Source organism: Nannospalax galili, unplaced genomic scaffold (assembly GCF_000622305.1).
Source record: "Nannospalax galili isolate Female #2095 unplaced genomic scaffold, S.galili_v1.0 scaffold399, whole genome shotgun sequence".
Taxonomy (NCBI): domain Eukaryota; kingdom Metazoa; phylum Chordata; class Mammalia; order Rodentia; family Spalacidae; genus Nannospalax; species Nannospalax galili.
The window spans coordinates 2,625,743-2,634,550 of NW_008345053.1; positions in this window are offsets into that span (position 1 = coordinate 2,625,743).

Sequence of the window (8,808 nt, forward strand, 5' to 3'; positions counted from 1 at the left end):
GCCATCCCCCGCCATCCCCCGCCATCCCCCAGGGCCTGGTCTCCGCAGGGCTCCAGGCAAAGCTGGACAGGAATGCCTCTTACAGGCTTAGCCTTCCTTGACCAGACTTCCAACGTTCTGCACCGTGAAGGGCTGTTTTTTTTTTAATGAGTATCTTCTAAAGGGGAGGCGTTAGCATCATGGCTGGGTGCTAAGTTTAAGTTTCTGGAGCACACCAGCCAGCGCTTGACCTTGACCCACCCAATGCCTTGGCCACCCACTCTTTCCCCATCTGTGGACAGAGGATGGGGGAAATGGTTAGGTTAAGCCTTTCTAGATCCTGTGTCTGCTGGAAACGTCGTTTGTGGCTCAGTCACACACAATCCAGGCCTTCCTGAGACCAAAGAGCACCTGTCACCCATGGTATCTTACAGCAGGTTTCTTCTCCCCTGCACCCTGCCATACCCAAGTCTCTCTTCCATCTCTTGTGTGTTGTTGTCCCTGGTTGGGTCATGGATTCCTAGGGTATCAGTGTCTCCTCTGCATGACTGACACCAAATCTGTATCCCTAATCCTATCTGGGGAGACCATATCACCAGTTGTCCACTGAACAAACTCTCCTAGGTGTCCCTTAAGCACCAAACACAAGGCCAGAGTGAAGCCATCTTCTGACATTCAACATCAACCTGCTTCTAAGAGCTGCCATTACATTCCTAATTGCCTAGACTGAAGTTGTGTGTGACTGAACCATCTTCCTTGGTCTTTACACATCTGCTTCTCCATCCTCTCAAATCCATCCCACAAAACCCTGATGATACCTGCTTCCTTCCCATGCCTGCAAACAATAATGTGTCAGCCCTATCTCTCCTTCCCAGAACAGTCTAAAGACCCCTGAGATGATGCCCCCCCCACTAATGGGGCCCCACAGTTGCATCCATTCTTCTTTCAAAATGAGGCAACAATACTTCAGTGTGTCGTTTATTGGATGCAGATGCACTTTTTAGCATGAAACTGAAGGACCCCCCCACCACCAGCTCTGCACCCTGCAGTCTAACCTTATCTCCCTAAGGCTAATCTTCAACCCCTTTGCTCACTGTACATGTTTTTGGAGACATGGTCTCATGTACCCCAGGCTGACTTCCAACTTGCTGTGTAACTGAGGATGGCATGTACCACCATGTTTAGTTTATGGGATGCTGGGGATCAAACCTAGGGCTTCATGCATGCTAGGCAAGCAATCTGCCAACTGAGCGACATCCCAATCCCTTGCTGTGCATCTTGATCATGGAGTTCCTACCTCCCTTCGCTGCCTACGCTCATCCCTCACGTCAACTCTCTTTTCCCTTACTGTGTTCCCATCATTTATTTCCCCCATCCAGTTTGACCCTTAGTTAGTTAATCTCCCTGGTTAGCCTGTAGGTAAGCTCCTTGAATCAGAGACCAAGCCTTGATCACCTTTGCACATCCCATTTATTTGACAAGAGTTGTCAGAATTTTTTACAAAGCTCTGCTTTTCAGCAGGAAGCTGTAAGAAAGAAGTAGACCACTAACAGTGATGAACTTGAAAGGGATGAGCCCCAAACCACTAGTTCTTTATGCTCTGTGCTGCGTCCTACAATCTGATGTGTGTTCATTGATTTGGCCTTTACTTAAGAACACATTCAAACCCAGTAGATACTGGCAGCACAAGTATTTGGCCCCACCATCTTCTCTGCTCTTCATGAGAAACAATCCAGTCACTAATTTAAAGAGCTCTAGAGATCATTTATGTTATAGACGAAAGCCCTTAGGAAAATAAAATGTACCAAGACCAGGATTCAGATCCAACTCTCCAGAGTAGGAAATCCTGGGTTCATTTTATCACACCTTCCAAATAGTAAATGGGTCAAAAATAATGTATTCCCCTTTTTAAAAATGTGTGGGTCAGGCCAGCATGATGATGGCTCATCGGGTACAAGCGTTTGCCTCCAAGCCTGACCATCTGAGTTGGATCCCTGGGACCCACATAGAAGGAGAGAACTTGTTTCCAGCAACCTGTGCACCATGGAATGAGCACATGTACACACAGACATAAATTAATTAACATTTTAAGGGCTGGAGAGATAGCTCGGCAGTTAAGAGCACTGGCTTCTCTTGAAGACCCAGGTTCAGGTCCCAGTGCCCATATAGCATCTCACAACCCTTTGTAAATCCAGTTCCAGAGATTCTTCTGGCCTCTGTGGGCACTGCACACATATGGTGCATTTATAAATACATGCAGGCAAATCACTTCTACACATATAAATAAATTTAAGAAATGTGGGGGCCATGATTTATTTATGAATGTTCCTATGATGTTCATCAAAAAAAACCATTTTATACTAATCATGTGGGTTGGACTGTTAGATTTGGACCTGATGGGTCTTCTTTTCATCAGGCCTTTGTCTAACTACAACATGAACAGGAGAAGGTGTATGGTCTTGGCTTTTAGGCAGCAATTCTAATACCATGGTCGTCAACTTGATTAGGAAATCCTACCATCTCCTTGGAACTTATCCAACTCAAAGTCAACTTACCACTGGCTCTCACCCCCAGTTCATTATTTCTAATAAGAGCCTGCCTTTCTTCGAGGTACCCCTTCTTACTTACCCCAGTGACTAAGTTTCAATAACCTCTGCCCACAATATTTCTCTCGTGCATTCTTCCATTCCTCTCTTATTGAGACTACCAAACTAGGCCTACTACCATGGCCAGATCCCCCTTCTTAAAGTGCCACTTTGAGTAATCCCCCATCCCTGCTCTGAAATCTGCAGCAATTCTCTACCTACAAGCTAAAGAACTCTTTCACTTAATTTTGAAGGCATAAAATCTCTCTCTCTCTCTCTCTCTCTCTCTCTCTCTCTCTCTCTCTCCCCTCCCTCTCTTTCTCTAAGGACCTCATGTGGACAGGGCAGTCTCAAATTCCCTATGGCGGTAAGGCCAGCTTCTGACTCCTGATCCTTCTGCCCCTATCTCCCAAGTGCTGCTGAGATTACAGGTGTCCTTCTCTGCTTTCTCTGCTGCTCTTCCATACACCTATGTTCAACTTCAGAATTTTTCTTGGTCATAGGAGGCCCTACCTACTAGTGTCTATGTTTCACTAACATCTTGCTTCATCTTCTCCCATCATGTTGCCAATATGAGTCATAGCCAAATTTTGCCCAGCCTGCCCCTAGCATAGTAATGTATACCTCTATCCCTGGCAAACAGAGAAGCTAAGGCAAGAGGACTCCATGCACCCAAAAGTCTGAGACTAACCAGGCCAATATAGCAGCACTCCTTATGTCTCCTTTCTAAGTCAAGTCCTGGAACAAATGCCACTTCTTTCATGAAGCTAACTCTAATCTCTTGCTTAGAAAGATTTTTTTCTCTCACCTCTGGAATTACACACCTCTTTATCTGCCTGTTCTCCCTGGAATTAGTAATTTATAGACATATCTTATCTGGCAGCTGGCTTATCTATAATTCCCCCATTGGCTTGAATGACATAACAACATATTGTTTCTCAAGGTGCAGTCCTGCCCTGGGACAAGGAGAGAAAGCCTTCTGTCTCATCTCACCTCATGCCCAGCCTCACAGAATGCATGACTTAGCAAAGGCCCTGCTAGACTTATGCATATTTACAAGAACACAATGTTGGTGCAAATGTGCCTGTGTGAAGAAGCCCAGTGGATATTGGTTGAAATGAATGAAATATACTCATGGGTCTATTGGCTCAAAAACTCTGCAAAAGCCCTAACCCTTCCATCTGGGACCAGAGTCACATGTTTGAAGTCTGATCAGTTATTTTCAGAAAACCGATATAAAACACCATGAATTTTATTTAGGAAGGGGCTCCCTGGTCATCAGCATTTTTTTTTCCTATTTTATTTGAGACAGAGCCTTATGTAGCTCAGGCTGGTCTTGAACTTTCTTTTTTTATTTTTATTTTATGTGTATGAGTGTATTGCCTGCATGTATGTGAGTGCACCTGTGTTGTGCAATGCCGCCGAGGTCAGAAGAGGGCTTCAGATTCCCCTGGAACTGGAGTTAAGGATGGTTCGTAGCCGCCATGTGGGTGCTGGGAATTGAACCCGGGTCCTCTGCAAGAGCAGTCAGTGCTCTTAACTGCTGAGCCCTTGAACTTTCTGTATAGCTGAAGATGACTTGAACTTCTGATCATCCCACCTTCACTGCCCATGGTAGAATTACAGGTGTTTTCCACCATGCTCAGTTTATGCACTGCTGGGCATGGAATCCAAGGCTTCACACACGCTAAACAAGCATTCTAACAACTGAACTACATCCCCAACCTCATCCTCATTCATTATGGTGTGGGGGTCAGAAGACTACTTGTAGGAGTTGGTTCTCTCCTTCTACTTCTGTCCTAGGGATGAAACCTGTGTCATTAGGCTTGGCAGCAAGTACTATTACCTGCTTGAGCTATCTAGGCAGCCCTCACCAGCATTCACTGACACAACAGAACTGTTTACACTATCCAGGTAATCAACCTCAACCCAATGAAGGCCAAAGGACCTGTGGACTCGGTTCTGAGCATTGAGGTAGTATGATGGTTTGAATGAAGACCATCCCCTGTCGAGTTGGAGGTGCTGTTGGGGGCTGGCTCTGCTGGAGGAAGTGCAGCACTGGGGGTGGGCTTTGAGAGTTCATAGCTTTGCCGCACTTCCAGCTTGCCCCTCTCTCTGCTTCCTGTATGCACTTGAAGATGTGAGCTCTCTGCTCCAGCTGCCTCCTGCCATGCCTCCCCTGCCATGCCAGACTCTTATCCCTCTGGAACTGTGAGCCCAATAAACACTTCTATAAGTTGCCTTGGTCATGGTATGTTATCACAGTAACAGAAAAGTGACTAGTAGAGGTAGCCAGGAAGAAAAGGAGGGCAGGAGGAAGAAAGACCTCCCCATGAAGGATCTAGGCTACCAGGAGCAATTTTGCTGAAGAGACATGGAGAGGTGACATTGTAAGCTCTCTTTGCTGCTCTGATGTTTTGACCAGATAGGTCCTAGAAGCAGTCTGTGCATCCCCATGGAGGGGCAGCTACATATATGTACATAATTAAACAATGAATTAATCATCATACCAGCTAGCATTAGAGGACTTCTTTCCATACCGTGCCCACTGATGGGTCATTATTTCCCTGTCTTCCAGATGTCACCCGTTTGTGCCTTTTGTTAACTTCCAAGTTAATTCTGTTGAGGGTATCACTTGTAACTGAGTTCTGTATTTCAGCAAATCTGGTTGGGGAAGAAGAGAGAAGTAAATGAACATGCTAAATCAGAGTAAGCTTCAGGTATCCATTCTGAGCAGAGAGGGTTTATTTATTCATGAGATAACTAACAGGAAGGAAACCCAAGGCTTATAGTAACTGCTCCCCTTACAGAAGAGAATCACAGAGCTGCACCTTGGCTTCTTAAGTCTTATTGCTATAAGAACTGATTTCATTCCTCATCAGGTTAACATAGAATCTGTTCATGCTGTGCTTTCCTCCACATGTCCCAATTTTGTGAGTTTTTTGCCCTTTATTACTTTTTTGCCTTTTTCAAAGTTCTTGGGAAGAGTTAGCTGTACATTACTATATTTGGAGTTCTCCAGGTATTTGAACCATAAATCCTGCAGAAGAGGATGGCATAGGGTTCTGTGGTGACAGGACCTTCCTAAGCTTCAATTTCCATACAGAACTATGCCTGATAACTCATGATTTGCTTATCCTTCAACTTTGTCTTAACATATTGTCAGAAACTAGGCTCAGACAGACTGTTGGGCTTAAAGACCGAACAGATGTGACACAAAGTTTGGGTTTAATTCACTGGCATTCAGAAAAACGGCCCAAGACACTGGAATGAGACTACTCTATGCCTTTAATGATCATTAGCATTGTTGTAACACACATTTTCACATTGTTTATAGATAGAAGGATAGATGATGATGATAGATAGATAGATAGATAGATAGATAGATAGATAGATAATAGATGATAGATACAGATAGATAGATAGATAGATAGATAGATAGATAGATAGATAGATAGATAGATAGATAGATAGATAGATAGATAGATAGATAGATAGATAGATAGATAGATAGATAGATAGATAGATAGATAGATAGATAGATAGATAGATAGATAGATAGATAGATAGATAGATAGATAGATAGATAGATAGATAGATAGATAGATAGATAGATAGATAGATAGATAGATAGATAGATAGATAGATAGATAGATAGATAGATAATAGATGATAGATACAAGATAGATGATAGATAGATAGATGATAGATGGATAAATGATAGATGGTAGAAAGATGGATGACAGATGATAGATGGATAAATGGTAGACATAAACTTTACAAAATGTTCTGAATTATATGCATATCACCAAGAGCATAGAATTCTGCTCATTTCCACTTTGCTTTTATTACTGACTTTTTGTCTGGAAGTAACAAACCATCTGCGATAGTTAACTTTCATGCCAACTTGATTTGGAATCACCTAGGACACACATCTGTGAGGGTGTTTCTAGAGAGCTGTAATTGAGGAGGGAAGATCCACCCGAATGTAAACAGCACCATTCTATGGGTTGAAGATCCCAGGGTGCATAAAGGGGGTAACAGGAAGCTAGGTGAGTGCTGCATTTGTCTTCCTCTGCTTCCTGACTGAAAATGCAATGTGGTTAGCTGCCTCATGTTCCTTGTTGCTGCCATGCCTTCTCCACCATCAAGGACAGTACCCGCAAACTGTGAGCCAAAATGAGTTCTTCTTTCCCTAAGCTGCTTTTATCAGGTATTTTGTCACAGCACTGAGGCACCAACTAATACACCATCCAACCCGTTTACCTTAGAACAATTACAGTAGCAAAAGAAACCACAAATAATCTCAGAGAGTCTACCATTTCTTTGCTTTTCTACACACTGATGCAAATACTGAGAATTCATCTGCCAGTAAAAGATGTTTTCAGGGAAAAACAAGTTGTGAAATCGGTCCTGGGCAAATCGCCTGAATGTTTCATTGTATATGTTTTCATACATCAGCGCACAATTATCAATGATGTAATTATTCCTGGTATTTTAGATAATTTGACAAATTCTTAATCACTTCTGCTAATGGTGATATGGATAACACAATGTAACAAATTATGCAAAAATTGTTCATGTTTGGTCTTAGATTCTATGAATGTTCCACACCGTATTTCCTTTGCCAATTATGATTGATTAATGTCTGGTATAATTAAACTATTGTTAAAATTGTCATTCCCAGAATTCACATCAGCTGATGGCTGAGATATATGACACATACACTTTTGAAATAGAAAGGAAAGAAATTGGGAACTAAAATTTTGCCATTGAAAATCCACAGTGGGGCTAGGAAGATGGTTCAGCGGGTAAGGCACTTGCCAATGTGAAATCTGAGCTTGAATTCTTAAAAATCACATAAAAGCCAGACATGGTAGCATGTATCCATAATCTCAGTGCTCCTGCAGTGAGATGGGAGGTTGAAAAAGGAGACTCCCTGGAAGCTTGCAGGTCAGTTGGGCTGGCAAACAACAGGAGACTCAAGGTAGGTAGACTCTAGGAAGGTAGAAGTCAAAGCCTGACACCTGAGGTTGTCCTCTGATGTCCACACATGTGCTGTGGCATATGCATGCCCACTGTTACACACATGAACATATGTATCCATACACACATACATACACACACGCACGAAAGAGAGAGAGAGAGAGAGAGAGAGAGAGAGAGAGAGAATCCACAATCTAGTGGGCTAGAGGTGTAGCTCAGTGGTTCAGCCCTTGCCTAGCAAACACAAGGCCTTGAGCTCAATTCCCAGTACTGCCCATGGAAAACAATCCACAAAGTAGAAGAGTCATAAAAAGAACATTTTTAAATTGACCTCATTCCTCCAAAAATGCAAAAACAAACAAACATACACATGGAGTCAAATGCTTTCCTAAACAGACCTTCTACCATGCCAAGTAAAACCTCCCCGCAAAGCTCATAAGTTTTGTAAACGTAGAATCTTGTCACTGTGAGGCTAACAAAAAGCAGTACTTTCCATTCAGCCTGTACTATTTCACACCCACACTTAGCAAAGCTAAAACTAGAGATGGTGTGGCTTCCACTGTTCATGTAAGGATATGCTCATTTGAGATCATCCCAGGGACAGATCTTCTCAACTGTCACAGGACAAACCAGGAGATAAAACTTTGTCCTTTGAGAAAGGGACTGGGGCAGGGAGCATGAGGTAATTGGCATTAAGAAATATCCAAATCTCCGTTAGAATGTAGGTTTTGCTTAACAGATTCTGAGGCTTCTAGTCCTTGCCAGGATCCAGGCATGTCAATGGAACCAGGTGATGTCTTAGGTTGGATCTGAAAAGAGCAGGTCCTGAGTCAGGGATTCAGGGGCACAGGCCTTATCAAGGATCTGCTCTCACAAGAAGAACCTGGGAGGGAGTATTCACACCAGGACATAGAAGGAGAGAGAGCACATCCATCTGGCTCCATCCAGACACCAGAGCATTTGGTTCCAGAGCATCAGGGTACAGAACTGTTAGCCCTCCAGGCAGAGTAGTCAATCCCTATGGGGTAGAACAGCTAACTGTAGGCTGTGGTGGTGAGAGGGCACTTCCCGAGAGTCTTAGAAAATAGACATGCCTATGTTAAAGATTCTACAAGGATAAATGATTTGAATTTCATGACTCTAAGAGTTGGAATATTACAGGTAAGAGCCAAATACCTTGATCTACCTTTAGTCCTTCTAAAGGCCATCTTTTGCCCTCTTTCGTCTGATCTAACATCCTTTCAACTATGAGGTAAAA